This window comes from Notamacropus eugenii, chromosome 6, assembly GCF_028372415.1.
Source record: "Notamacropus eugenii isolate mMacEug1 chromosome 6, mMacEug1.pri_v2, whole genome shotgun sequence".
In the NCBI taxonomy this organism is placed as follows: Eukaryota; Metazoa; Chordata; class Mammalia; order Diprotodontia; family Macropodidae; genus Notamacropus; species Notamacropus eugenii.
The window spans coordinates 59,825,786-59,841,374 of NC_092877.1; the positions used below are offsets into that span (position 1 = coordinate 59,825,786).

The window sequence follows — 15,589 nt, forward strand, 5'->3', positions numbered from 1 at the left end:
ACCACTGTGTTGATGACCAATAGGATCATAGAGTTTGGGACTGAAAGAGACCACCAAGACAATCTTGTGGCACAGCAGATAGAGTGTAAGGAAGACCTGCATTTTATTCTTGGCTCAGACACTGACTAGCAAGTGGTGTGATCCTGGGCAAGTAATTTAACCTCTTTCACCCTTTTCTCACAGGGTTGTTGTCAAGATCAGTGAGGCAATGTATATAAAGGAGTGAGATATAAATGTTATTATTAATTATTATTATTCCAACTTGATTATTTTACAAGAGCAAAGTAAGGAACAGCGAATTTAAATGACTTGTCCACAGTCCCACAGCTAGTGAGGAGCAGGGCCAGAATGTAAAATTAAGTTTTCTGACTCCAAATCTACTGTGTTCTGAGATCAAAGTGAATTAGAGGAATCCTCCATTCAGTAGCTCTTGATGACCATTAAAAGCATGAAATGTTCACTGTGCTATATGAAGTATTTAGAAGGAGAGAGGTAAGAAGATAAATTGTACTTTGCAATAGACAATCAAGGTAGACTCAGAAGAGGAGGGGAAAGAATGCAATTGTTTTGGTAGTTAAAAAAAAAAACTAAACACAAACCTTAAGTATAAGGTTAATATAAATTGCATGGTCTAGAACTTGAAGAGAACTTACAGGTCACCCCTCCTTTTTACAGAGGGGAAGGAGGTTTCCCAGGATACAGAGATAGCAAATATTTGAGGCGAGATTTGAATGTAGGTCATAGAATCACAGATCGATAGCTATAGGGAACCTCAGAGGTCACCTAATATTTTACATCCATATTTTACAGATGAGGAAAGAGACCTAGAGAAGTGGAAATGACTTGTGCAAGATTACACAGATAATAAGTGAAAGAATTTGCACCTTGATATTCTGACACTGACTCTTTCTACAATCCCACACATCGTTGCAAAAACATCTCCAATGACCTTTTTTCACAATATGCAAACTTTCCCTTCTCAGCGGGACAGTTTCCTTGGTGTGATAGATAGGGCACTGGATTTACAATCAGGAAGACCTGGATTCATATCCTACCTTGTGACACTTATTAGCTGTATAAACTTGAACAAAGCACTTTATTCAGGGCCTCAGTTTCCTTATCTGTAAAATGAAGAAATTGGACCAGATTGCTTCCTAGGTTTCTTTCAGCTCCTACTCTATGATTCTTACATTCATTGTATGTGCTCTACTTTTGCCTGCTGACTCCTTCACTTGGTATTTCTTCTTTACTTTAATGTAGGGTTTTAGTCAAAACTAGTCCATGGAGTTGAGTCTAGGGTAACTTGTTTGCGTGTGTGCTTAAGCTCTTCCATTTTTTTTACTTTATATAGTCAAAGGCTTTTCATTAAAGCCTTGCAATATTATGCTGCTGCACTAGGGAGGTATCCCTGGTTCTCCAAAGGCTATGTGAGAGGAGCATAAACTCAGGCTGTTTATGACAAGCTGAGAAGATTCTGAGCATAATTCTGGCAAAGGACATATGTTTGTTGCTGAAGGCCAGACTATCTAAATGAAAAAAAGCTTAGCATATGGCTAGAAACTTGGCCACTGGGTAATTTTTTTTCTTTTGGCCACAGTGACTCATCAAACCATTTACTAAGGCATGGAATGGTTGCAATGTGCATTGATAGAAGTGCATGTCCCGATGAGATTGTGGAAACTTCGAGTACTGAGGTAAGTAACCCAAGTGGTATGTTTTTTGCTGTAATCTTTGCTGGATTGAGATGTCATAGTACTGGATCTCTTCTGTAAACTTCTAGTTCTTCAGGGAAACCCTGGAACATCAATGGGCTTTTCTGTAGTTGAGCTGCAGGTAAAGAAAGGGGTAAATGAATACTTGGTGTCCAATTCTAGGGACTACATTTTAGAAATACTATGGATGAGATAGAGAGGATCTAGAACAGGGTTTCCTAACCTTTTTTTGTGTCATGGACCCTTATGGTGGGCTGGTGAAGCCTAGGCATCCCTTTTTGGAATCTTGTGAAATGAATGGAATTAAATATGTAGGATTGCCAAGGAAGTCAGTTATATGGAAATATAGTGATATATCTATATCTCTATATATCTCATATCATATTTATCAGACACATTCATGAATCTCTAGTTAATAAAGGTGCCAGAGAGTAGGGGAAGGACTCTAAAGCCTGGTATCTTAGACTTGGTTGAAGATAATTGGGATGTTTACCTTAAAGCAATGGAGACTGAGCAGGGGTGGGGGAAGGAGTATGAAAGTGGTGTTTAAGTTTTTGAAGGGCTATTGTGGAGAATAATGACTAACTTTTCTGCTAGCTGTAATAGGATATGGGTGGACACCCACTGACAGATTTTGGTCTACTATAAGAAAAAAATAAACTTGGTGGCAATATAGAATGGTGCCACAGTGGAACAGACTGCCCCAGTAAGTAGTGAATTTTCTAACACTGAAGGTATTTAAGAACAGGACAACCATTTATCAGGGACATTGTAGGAATGGATTTTTAAGCTGCGGGTTAATGCCTTAGTTCTTTTCAACCTTAAGTTCTAGGATTATATGACTGATTCCCAAGTATGAGTGTATCTGTTCTTTTACTTGGTTTGAAGAGAAGTTTTCTGACAAGGAGACTTAGTGTGCATTCGTAATATAGCTTCTGGTGATAAATGACGAGGTAATATTAAATGCATGGCAACATTACAGCTTTGGCAATAGGTCTCCTGAGAAGAGATGGTGTAAGATTTTTTTAAAATCAATTATTGATACCTCACCATCTTGCACTTATGGCTATATGGTTGCAGATGCTGAAGTATTCTGAACATTCTTGCTATTGACCCTCTACCTAGGATATATAGGAGACTAATCTGAATGACTGGAATGAATACAAAAGAATTTATTAAGCTCCACCATGTGCCATGCACTGTGTTAAATTTTGAGAATCCAATACAAAGAGAAGATAGTTCCTGGTTTTGGGAACTTTGCATTCTCATGGGAGAAGACAACATTTACAGGGTAGTCATGTCCAGGGTGAGGTGTTTTGGTCAGAGAAGTCAGAGGGCTGGTGAACGGAGTCATGGAACTCCTTTGATTTATCCTTTTCAAGAATAATAGTGCAGATTCGATCGCCTTACCAAAGTAAGAGGTAGGAAGGTGGAGGTGGATGGGTATACATGTAGTGGCATGTTAGGAGATGGGCAGGGAGTAGCAGCATAGTGAGTCTGGTTCAGAATAGCTACCATAAATACTCACCAACCAGAATCCCAGGGCTCTAGATGAAGCTGGAGTGCTGATGGGAGGTAGAGGTCAGAGAATGGAGGAGGATGTACTTCAGGAAAATGCAGGAATGTAATAAGATGAGAGACTAATAAAGAACACAAGGTACAACTGTGTGTGTGTGTGCGCACATGTGCATGTATGTGTGTGTGTGTGTATGTGTTTGTAGAGGTTGGGGTCTGGCCCAGGTTAATTATGAGTGTAATTATAGTTGCAGGAATTCAGGACACAAGTCTCTAACTCCACTTTATTCTCCTCTAGTACTGTTAAATGAAGGTCTTGAACAACCTTCATAACCTCAGGACCTTCATAACCTCAGGACTGGCTGCCATAGGCATGATGGAAATTGAAAGGAATTTACTCACCCCAACTCAAATATTAGACAAATTTCAGAAGAAGTCACCAAGGCAGAAGAATGCCAGTCCAAAAAGGCAAACTGAGCATGAAGGATTCTCATATGCTGGTTGGGTGAAGCTGTGCATATGATTCACAAAAAAGCAACTGGTATTACTTCATTTGTGGAAAAGATGCTGCTGTTAGTTCAGAGTAAGACAAAGATTTTTAGATGGATAGTTCAGTGATGTACTGGTAGCCATGAAATTTAAATGGCCTTCAGTCTTTTGGAACACTCTGTGGGTAAACATTGACAAGGATTGCCCAGAATGAGAAGGTATGGATGGGTTACATTCTTTATCGATAAAGGGAATACCTGAATTGATGAGATCAGAAGTCTTTTGAAGATTTGACAAAGGAATACAGATCAATAATCCTAAAGAATGCCCATTGCCCACAAGTCTAGTCACCTTATCAAATAATGAAATGAGTTTAGTTTGGTATGACTTGTTCTTTGTGGGCCCATGTTAGTTTCTGAGGATCAATTACTGCTTCCTTTTCAAAGTTCCTGTAAAACTCTTTTTAAAAATCCATGTTCTCATTTTATCAGGGATCAATACCAGGTTATCAGTGACAACTGTGAAATGTAGGTTTCTGAACAATAGTATATAATTCTGATGACCATTGATGCTTTAATAATTCCACAAGTTCATCAAATATCTTCATCTTTAGTAGATAAAAAGCAGTGAGGTCAGCTACTCAATATAGCATTTATTATGTTTCAGGCCATGGCTGAAGTGCTGTGAATACAAAGAAAGGAAAAAAAGTGATTCCTGCTATCAACAAGCTGGTTTACTCATAGAAGGAGACAAGTTAATAACTGGAGACATACTAGATATATACAGAAGAGGGAAAACATAATCTCAGAATAGTAGGCACTAGCTTCTGGGAGATGGGATTTAAGCTGAGTTGTGAAGGAAAACAGAAAAACTAAAAGGTGGAGGTGAGGAGGGAGAGTATTCTAGATATAGAGGATAGCCAGGACAAAGGCATGGAGATGGGAGATGAAATGTCATGTTCAATCTTAGTCTATTTACTCTCTTTGAATCCAGACCAGGTGCAGTGATTAAAACCTAAAGGCCTAGACAGTCTTACCTTCCTTCTGCAACCTTCCTTGCCTACTCTAGTCTCAATTCTCCCTTCCTTCTCTGAATTGTTGTCGTACTGAAAGTATCTGCTTCCCCTGGAGCATCTTCTAGTGGCAGGAAAGTGACCCTGGGTTCTTGAAGGCTATGCCAATATGGTTCAGATTCTGGCAGGTCTTTCAAAGCTGGAGTGACTTCAAGTATAGATCTCAAGAAGGAGGGGCAGTATACCTTCTCTGGGACCAGTCTAATACGACTGCCATTTAAGAAAAGTTTTCAACCACAGCATGAAGACCTTCTACCATGGGGTGGAAGGCAAGGGTTGTGATCTCCCTTGTTGGAGGGAAGTTTTGAACTCAGCATTCTTGAATTTAAGGACCCTCAAAGTATGTCTGAGCGCAATATTTGAATAGATATCATTCTTTATTACACTCTGACTTTCATGAATGATAATCATCTATCTCTAACTAGATTGTATTTCCTTGAGGACAGGAACTTTTTCTCTTGTTTCCTAGTCTGGTAGAGACGGAATGAACATTAGATTTGGAACCAGACAGTACAGGTTTGAATCCTGCTTCTGTGAGACCTTGGGCAAATCGCTAATGTCTCTTGGCTTCAGCTTCCTCATCTGTAAAAGGAGAGGGTTCAAGTAAATGGCCTCAGAATTCCCTTGCAGCTCTCACTCTGTGGTCCTGTGATTCCACATGGCACCTTGCCCAGGACTGAGCTCATAGCATTCCGTGTTGCTTGATTTACTTCTTCACATTGGAAATGTGACTCAATTTTCAAAACTATTTAAAATCCTGATTTTATTAGTTAATAAAAATCATAGAGTAATAGAACTGGATAAGATAAATAGAACTGGTGGCCTTAATGACAGATGCAGAATTTGAGCCTGCTCACTTCAAAACTAGTGCTCCTTCCACACTTTTGCAAGGATTTATTCAATGCATTCTATGTGCTAGGCATCTAATTAAGTGCTGGAGATGCAAAGACAAAAATAAGAGTCTCTTCATTCAAGGACTTTGCCTTCATGGAAACCACTGATGATTTAAATTGTCTCTGAATCTGTAAATGGTAAATGTGGCAATGTTCTTTCTAGGTTACCCTGATGTTAGAAGTATGCTGATGCCTTTGCTAAATGTCAGGGGACAGATGCTGCAAATTCTGGTGAACTAGGGATTAAGTTTCATTTAGTCATGTCTGACTTTTTGTGAGCCCATTTGGGTTTGTCTTGGCAAAGATACTGGAGTCGTCTGCCATGTCTTTCTCCAGCTCATTTTACATTTGAGGAAACTGAGGAAAACAGAATTAAAGAAATTGCCCAGGCTCACACAGTTAGTAAGTATCTGAGTCTGGATTTGAACTCAAGAAGATGTCTTTCCTGACTCCTGCCCACTATTATGCTACCTAGTTGCCTAGTGATTAAGTTAGCTTAATTCTATTCCTCTCTGAAACAAAGGAATTTAATGGAATAATTGAAGATAACATTTTCGAACATGCATACACACAGACAACAAAGCTTATTCCCCTTGCTATCACTGACTGAAGTTTTTGGTGAAGGATTTAAAAAGATTTACAGAAGGCTATGGATAATAAATGGACTGGATGAAGGGGTGTATACATGTGGGGGTAGTCTGCACTATCTGGTGGAAGGTCACTGCCTCCAATCTTCAGAGCCATCAATGGATCCGAGGACTGAAGATTAAATCTTATTTGAGTATTCCGAGGAGAGTACTAATGAACTCTTCATGGATGCCTTAATGAGAGTTGGTGTTAATAAGAAAGCCTAAATTTAGCAAAATCTCAGCTCTCAAAAGGCTTGCACATTCATTCTATTCAACAAAAGTTCCTAAGAGCTAACTCTACAGTAGGCATCATTAGCTTATGCAGTCTTCACAATGGTACTAGGAGTTAGAAAGTTTAGTTTTCTCATGAGTAACATTCAGACTGAGTCATAACTAGCACTTTTTTTTGCAACTGGGACAAAAAACAAAAAATAATATGCACTCAATTAATAGATGTCATTTAGTCCCGTTACCTTAAATATTTATTTTTCTAAACCTTTTTCTTTGTTTTAATATTAGTTTAGAATAGGTAATCTCTAAGGTCCCTTAAAGCTATAAGTAATTTGTGGCAGTGCAGCATAATAGAAAGGGCCTGGTTCTGTGTTCAAATTGTGCCTCTAATGTTTATCACCAGTGTGATCTTCAGCAACTTACCTCTATGCATCTCAGTTTCCTCATCTGTAAAAATGAAAGACTTGGTCTACAGATGGTCTTTCAGATCCCTTTCAACTCTAGATCTATGATTCAATAAGGCTATAAGGGCCAAGTCTGGAGTCAGTCAGTCTGGGTTTAAATTCTAGTGTTTGTATGTACTTGCTATTTGACTTTGGGCAAGCCAATTACCTTCTCTGGGCCTCAGTTTTCTCTTCTATACAATAGACTAGAGCAGTCATGTCAAACTCATTTAGAAATGGATGCCTGCAGAGCATATTGACTTAGAAAATCACCATTAGCTTTACCTAAGTTGTATTGTATTTTTATTTCTTTTGTTAAACATTTCCTGATTACATTTTAGTCTGGTTCCAACAACAATACTTGGGAGTTTCGCTGGCCGCTTTTGGCTACCTGGCTGCAGGTTTGATACCTCTGGAGGAGCAGACCTCTAAAGCCCCTTCCAACTTTAAACATATGATAGCATGCTTGCCAAGGTCCAGTCCAATTCTAACAATCCCTCATTGACTATAAGAATTTTTCATTGTGTTTGGCAAATGGGAGAAAGGCCAAGAGATAAAAAAATAATAAAGAACTATAATGGCAGCAAAGGCTGAGACAAAGGATGAGTCAGCCTCTTGTTCAAAGATTTTGAGCTTTGAGAAGGACCTTTGAAGTCACCCCTTCCAGTCTCTACCTGTAGGGATATTTGTTATCAGCCAGTGGGTGCTTCAGCTAATGCAGCTCTTCAATATTTATTAGCATCTGCTGCTGCTTTTTTGAGGTTAGCATGACTCATTTGACATTTGAGACCAGTGTGCTTTGAGCTTTGGTCATATTTGACTGTGATCAAGAAATCTATATTCCTGCAAAGGTCTCCCAGTTGAGATTCTAGCTGCTCTCTCCATGCAGCAGTTGGGGTGATTTTTCTCAAAGAAACTCCATTTCCAGGGTGGCATTTTCTGTTTGAAAGGATATCGCAACTCTGAGTGCTGCTTTATTGGATCAACTCTGAACCTTGAAATTTAAAATTTGAGGCTCTTTCAAAGCTGGCTTCCCTACACTTGCCAATATCAATTCTTTGGTTCTCCCTAAGATTGATCCACTTGGAACAATTTTACACGATTTCTTTGCAAAAATATAACTCAGAATTCTTTCACTTGGGACAAAAGAGGTTTCCATCAAGTATACACAAGTATATACACAGAGGACAGTCTAACTGTGGTCATGGTCATGACTTAAGAGAGGATAGTCCATTCCATAGTGTGCTTGGCACATAGAGGGGAGTTAATAAATATTTGTGAGCTAAGGAGGGGATCCTTGGAAGAGAATGGCCATAGGACTCTGTGTAGAGTGTCCCACAGGTTGGTGGAAGGCGATGAGATTAGGCACAGGGATGACAGTCTCTACAGGGAGGGAATGTGTGCCTGAGACAAAGTCTGCTTTGCCTTGCATTAATTACTGGACTTTTCCTTTGCATATAATATATAATTTATGCAAAAACATTTGCTAAATCAGCTTACATTCTTTATCTTCTTGTCACTTCATGTTCACGTGTTTCAAATTCTTAACAGTATCATGAGTTCCTTAAAGGGCAAAGACTATGCTATTTTGCTCCATATTTCTAATACTGTGTATTAAATGGTACCCAAAGGGATGAATGAAACTGTTTCTGTGGTCAGATATAGAGGAAATTGAGATTTGGTCCATTGACAATGTCAATCATCTAATCATTAAGAAAGACTTGAATGAGGGTTATTTGGGATATTTTGTTTTGCCCATGTAGAATTCATAATTTTTTAAGAAGATATATATTCACTCTGAAATAGTGATTGGTGGAAAGAAATTATCTCAGCTCCAGTGGATAAACAGTTGTGCTGAGCAGTCCACTGTTATTTCTGCAGATTTGCTTTATACATTGAAGTCAGTATCCTTAGGTTGTGCAGAACAAGGGATATAGTAGTTCCATTGTCCCTCCCCCTCCTTCATCAGTTTAGCAGCCTGTGGTGTAGTAGCAATAGTACTAGTCATACAGTAAGAAGATCTGGGTATTCATATCCTGCCTTTGACATATATTAGTTGTATTGGTAAGTAGTGGCTTAATATGTGCCTAAGGCTCAGTTTCTCATCTTTAAAATGAGGGGATGAATTAGATGGATTCTTAGGTCTCTTCCAGCTTTAGCTGTATGATCCTGATAATTGGAATACTGTATTGAACTCTGGGTGCCATGTTTTAGGAAGGGCATTGATAACCTGGAACAATCCAAAGGAGGGTAGCCAGGAGGTCAAAGGGGCTCAAAATCATGACCAAAGTTGATCACCTAAAGCAATTAGAGAAAAGTCACAGGAGATCTGTCACTAGCTATCTCTTAAGATTAGACTGATTTGGTGTTGTTTTGGAGGGCAAAAGAAAGATCAATGCAAGCTCCATGGCAGAAACCATGCCTGTTCAATCTTTGTATGTCTCTGAGGACTTGTGACAGTACTGTGCATTAAGTTTTTGATGTTTCATTAAATCAAATGGAAGTTACAAAGATAAAGATTTTTAGCTCCATGTATAGAAGAATTCTTGCAATGAAAACTAACCCAAAGTAATACTTATTGCTTTCTGAAGAAATGAGCTCCCTGTCTCAGGAATATTCCAAACAGAGTATATATAACCATTTATCCATGATGATGTGAAAGGTATTCCCGAAGTATATATGGAGAGGGTTGGACTAGATGACCCCATTTGGAAAGATTCCTTTCCAAATCTCAGACACTACAACATGGTTGTATATAGGATTTAGATGTGGAAGGGACTCTGAAGGTAATTTGAGCCCCACCCCTTAATTTTATAAACTGGGAGAGAAGAAGAAGCAGAAGGAGAGATGAGGAGGAGAGAAGAATGGAGAGGAATGGGAGAGAAGGTGAGATTTGAAGAGAGGAAAGGATTATTATTAAATGGAGAGGGGGGGAGACAAACTGACAGAGGTAAAGAGAAGCAGTTGGGAGGGAAGGAGGGGAAGGGAGGGAGAGAGGGAGGGAGAGAGGGAGGGAGAGAGGGAGGGAGGGAGGGAGAGAGAGAGAGAGAGAGAGAGAGAGAGAGAGAGAGAGAGAGAGAGAGAGAGAGAGAGAGAGAGAGAGAGAGAGAGAGGGAGAGGCGAGAAATGTCTGATGTCATACAAGTAATAATAAGTACTAGAGCTGGAATTTGAAGCCATTGTTTCTGACAACTCCCTTGCTTATTCTGGGACACATTGGTGCCTCTGATTCTCTGATGTAAAACTTTCCCTCTATTTGGATTAATAAACATTTAATATACTAATTATTAATGACTCTATCTCAGTAATTATTAATAAGCATATTTGTTGTGACTCTCAAACCACTTTGACAGCCTGATCACCTGTAAAGGACATAATTATTTTTATTCACCTTTGCTAAGCAGCATTCCATTTTAATTGAAGTGACTACCAGATTTGAACTACAACACTTTTGCAGGGCATTTGGAATTAAGTAATTTTCTTATATTTATAAGAGTTTGGAAATGAAACTGGTCAAGGTGCATAATATTGCCAAGTTTAGCTTTGAATGAATAAACACAGGAGCTTAGAGTAAAGAAACTACGTAAATTAGAGAGCTCAGAGAATTGGGGGAAAGTCTGTTCTGACGAATTTTCTAGTTAACCCTTTTCTAAGCTGCTAACGTTTTTTCTAAGTTATTTTTAGTTCTGTCTGAATAAGTAGACTCTAATAAACTCAGCTAAATCCATCACTGAGAATTTGGTAATACCTCAAAAGACTAATTTCTGAATAAATTATCTCCTTCTTTGACTGTGGAATAGGTAAAGAAGGTATAGGAGACTGAGCTCAATCTGTCTTGACTCCAAGATGCAAGCAGAATTTGCCCCCCTCCCACTTTATTTCTGATGTAAGATTTTTATGACTTCTTATATACCAAGTTAAGGACAAGAAAGCAGTATAGGATTGTGACTGTACATGATGCAATAAGTGTCCTACTTAATTTGTTCCTGGTTAATAAAACATTTTGTCTTTTCAATGGTATAAAAGTGATTTATTAAATTTTTATTTATCCATTGTTTTTGCATCTTCTTCCAAAGAAACTTCCCTTATAACAAAGATTAAAAAAAGGGAAAAATTTCAGTAAAACAACCCAACATATCAACCAGGTCTGACAGTATATATGATGTTTTACACCCGGAGACCCCCAAAGAAGAGAGGGAGATGGATTCTCCTATCTCTTGTTTGGGACCAATCTTGATCAGTATAATATCATAGTATTCATGTCTGATTTGTTGTTGATCTCTCCACTGACAATGCTTTAGTCACTGTGTAATTTTCATGCTTCTGCTTACTTCACTTTGTATCAGTTCATACACCTTCCCATTGTTTTGGGCATAGAAGTTTTACCTCCATATCTGATGGACAAGGATGCTGCTGAACTGGTTAAAAAAAGCTCTTTGGAAACTTTTGTAATAAATTTGATATAAGGAATTCTCTATACTTTGTTTTGTACCCTTAAGGGAACAAAAATGATGACTGCTCTGTTTTCCTTTAGTCTCCCTACATAACTTGCAGACTAGTGTCAGAAGTTGAGATCTTCCTCATTTGGGAATGATCTTTCCTTTCTTGAATCTTGCATCAAACACCATCCCTCTCTTATGTATTCATCACTTTCCATTTTGTATTGTGAATATCCAAGTACAAGTTTATAGCCACCTAATATATTGGCAGATCCATGAAGGCAGAGGTATCTTATTTTTTTTTTTTTTGCATCTCCTTCCATGGCCTCTCTCAGGGCTCTACCAATATTTAATAGATCCTTGTTCAGTGACTGCTTGAAAAATAAGCAAATAATAATGCGCAGGTGGGGGAAGATAAATGAATATAAGCAAGCATTCCTTATTCACTTTCTCTATAGCTCTGAACAATATTTCCCAAACTAGAAAATCATCCCAAAGATTACTTTAAAATGTTCTCTCATGTAAAATGTCTCTTTTATACTTTAACAAATGGAATATAGGCTGAATAGATGAGTCTGGTAGTTAAAAGAATCCTAAGCTCGTGGATGATGGATTTCTTATCCTGAGAGGCTTTTTTTCTTCTCTAAATGGCATATGTCAGAATTCAGTAATTTCAGAAACATTTTGAACCCTTAAAATTATAAGTAGGCCTTTGAAAATTTTTGAATATCCATAGGTCCTTTGAAAACAAATTAGATTGGGTGGAATTTGTGGCACTAGAAATTATTTCCTTTTAGTAGAAAAAATTGAAAGAGGCTTTTTTGAAAAAATGAGATCCCAGAATTTTTTTCCCTATGGTTTTGCTACATGATCCATGATTATCAGCTGTTTGCTTGACCCAAAATGATGATGATTACCACAATTTTGCTGGGATTCTAAGCTTTCTGAAGCACTGCTCACAATAGCCTTGTAAGGCAGGCATTATTATGGTCATTTTACAGATGCACTCTCTCTTTGCACTAGCATCACCTTTATATCTGACAAAATGCTGACTGAATCACTTTCTGCCACTTTTCCAGAGACTTGTCAGAAGTTGATGGATGAGTTAGTTACAGTGACACAAAGTGAAACAGAGGTCTTTTAAAAGTGGTGGTGGAAAAGAAACCCATCATTTCTTGGGTGTAGGAATATTTTAAATGTCAGACTAGTTCATCCAGCCTAGGATTCAGTGTTTAATGGTATCCATAAGGGACATTTTATGAGAGCGTGTTAGAAAATCTCTGTAGGATAGCGAAGAGAGAATTGAATTTGTAGTCTGGAGATCATGACTCGAATCTCAGTTCTGACCTTTGCATGCCATTGTGACCTCAGCCAGATGACTTGCTAGCTTGAGGCTTCTGTTTCATCATCTGTCAGAAAGGTAATTAATAGCCCACTTCACAAGCTTGTTGGGGCGCAGTACTTTATATATGTTAAAATGCTATAGAAGTGGGAGTCCATCAGAGAAACAGAAGAAGGGGGAAATTTCCTGTGTCTAATTAACTGATGTGCAGTGAGATCATCTTTCAACAAACCATGCATTGCCATGCCTTCTCTGCTCAAGTTATAGCTCAGCCCTGAGAGAAATAAAGAGACACAAGTTATGGTCCCTGGCCTCATGGGAGCTTGCAGGCTAGTGGAAGAGGTAAGAGGTGTACACAACTATAATTCAAAACAGATCGTAATAAAGGGTCGTAAGAGCATAGAGTTAGGTCTATTAGACCCGTAGGCATCATCTATTCTAGTCTCATTTTATAGATGTGAAACTGTGTCTCAGAAAGACTAAGGCAAGTTGCCCAAGGGAATATAGTTAGTAAGTAGAAGATCCAGGATTTTAACTGAGGTCCTCTGACCCTAAGGGCAACTAAGAGGTGCGGTGGATAGAGTGCTGGGCCTGGAGTCAGATAGACCTGAGTTCAAATCTGGTCTCAGATACTTGCTAGTTATGTGATCCTAAGCAAGTCACTTACCCCTATTTGCCTCAGTTTCTGCATCTGTAAAATGAGATGATACTAGCAACTACCTCCCCTTGTTGTGAGGATTAAATGAGATAATAATTGTAAAGTACTTAGCACAGTGTCCAGCACGCAGTAAATGGTATGTAAATACTATATCATCATCTTCATCCTCATCCTCATCCTCATCATTGTATCTAATGCTCTTTCCACTTTCTTTATCATATTTCCTGTTGGTAATGAATTCTATGAATTCATAGAAAAAAAAGCAAATATGGTTTCCTGAGAGGAAGGGAAAGGTGATCAGGGAAGGTTTCATGTGGCACAAAGTGGAGGGAAGATGAGACACGGGACAAAGTCAGGGAGTTTAATGTCAAAAGAATATACCAGGCTGTGCTGAAACCTTCTAGATTCAGATTGTGATGTCAATCGCTTTCTGTCTCTTCACGTATCTTTGATGGACCTATAATTTGATATTTAGATATCTCTGTGGGTGCCTTATCCCCTCTTTAGACTGTAAGCTTCACCTAGGTAAGAACTTTACCTTTATATCAAGTTTTCATCTTCATAGATTCTCATACAGTCCTCTGTACACATTAGACACTTAATAGTTGCTGTTTTTAATGGTAATCTTAAAAGATCCTTTGCACCTTTAAACCCCAACTCTTTATAAGTAGAGGTCATTTTATTAATTTTATTTATATAAAATGGCACTGGCGCAGTGTCTGAGATATAGCAGGTGCTTAATAAATCCCTATTAAATGATTCACACAATTTTTTTTCCTTTTCTTTTTCTTTTTTGTAAAGACCATTCTCAGCATTTTTTCTAGGCTGGTACTATTTCTTCATTCAAGACAGTTCTGGCCCCCCACCCTCCACCCCTCACCCCTTTACTTTTGGCTTTAAACCCAATCTAATCTTTGATCAAAAGGGAGGAGAGGTTGAATAATGCTACTCATTTTCTACAGAGTTTTAAAGTTTATAAAGTTCCCCATATACTTTTATCTTTTAAAATTCTTACACCTCTGGGGTAGGTAATGAAAGCACTATTATTCTCATTTGACAGATGAGGAAACTGAGACAGAGAAAATTAAGTGAATCACCCAAGATTACACAAGTACAAAATAGAAGAACTAAGATTTACAAAAGCTCTTTCCACTACATCACAACTACTTTTGGAGTTTATCAGATGAATTCTAGAGCTGGAAGCTTCTGAGAGAATCTAGTTCGATTTCCTAGTTTTATTGAGGAAGAAGCCAATGCCCAGTTAAGTAAAGTGACTTCTGCTAGGTTACACAGGGATTTAGTGTCAAACCTATATCTCTTAACCCCCAGCTCAAAGCTCTTTCCTTTCCTGGAATAATGAAGAGAAAAATATTTTATTTTTTAAATTTTATTTTCAGTTCCAAATTTTCTCTCTCTAGCCACTCACCCATTGAGAAAGCAAGAAATGCAACATATTCATTATAATATGAAGTTTTGCAAAACATACTTCCTGATTAGCTTTATTGTGAAAAAAACAAATTCGGAAAAAAATAAATAATAGAAAATTGTATTTTTAAGAAATATAAAGATAGATATATAAATATAAAGAAATATAAATAAAAATTTTTTTGAGAAAAATAAAGAGAGAAAATATGCTTCAATCTACACTCTGAATCTATCAGTTCCCTATCTGGAGATGGAGAGTATTTTATATCATTTTACATCCTTCTGAGTAATGGTAGATCGTTGTATTGATAAATTACTAAATCTTTCACAAATGATTGTTTTTGCAATATTGATGTTACTGTATAGATTATTCTTCTGGTTTTGTTTACTGCACTTTGTATCAATTCATATATCCTCCCATGTTTTTTTTCTGGAACTGTCCCCTTCATCATTTCTTATAGCACAATAGTATTCTATCACATCCATGTATGATAACATGTTCAACCTTTCCCCAATTCATGGACATTACTCTAGTTATTTGCTACCACAAAAAGAGTTGCTATAAACATTTTTGTACATATAAGTTTTTATTTTCTTTTCATTTGATGTCCTTGGGGTAAAGTCCTAGTAGCAGTACTGTTAAGTCAAAGGGTATACATAGTCTTATAGTCCTTTGGGCAGAGTTTCAAACTGTTCTCCAGAATGATTGAATGGCTTCTTAGTTCTTCAAAAGGTGCATTT

At 37.8% G+C, this 15,589-nt stretch overlaps 1 protein-coding gene across 3 annotated transcripts in view; it reads left to right on the forward strand.

Moving 5' to 3' along the window:
- The window catches only part of JAKMIP1 (janus kinase and microtubule interacting protein 1), a 252,553-nt gene that overhangs the window by 49,670 nt on the left and 187,294 nt on the right, over nucleotides 1–15,589 (forward strand). Inside the window, exon 2 of one of the 3 annotated variants that reach the window (XM_072620188.1) lies at nucleotides 1,598–1,694. The exons of 1 other annotated variant lie outside the window; for it this stretch is intronic. The gene's annotated coding sequence lies outside the window, so the exon portion shown is untranslated. Of the gene's footprint in view, nucleotides 1–1,597; nucleotides 1,695–12,835; nucleotides 13,108–15,589 lie in introns of those variants that run through there. One more of the 3 variants, XM_072620192.1, reaches the window with a different exon arrangement.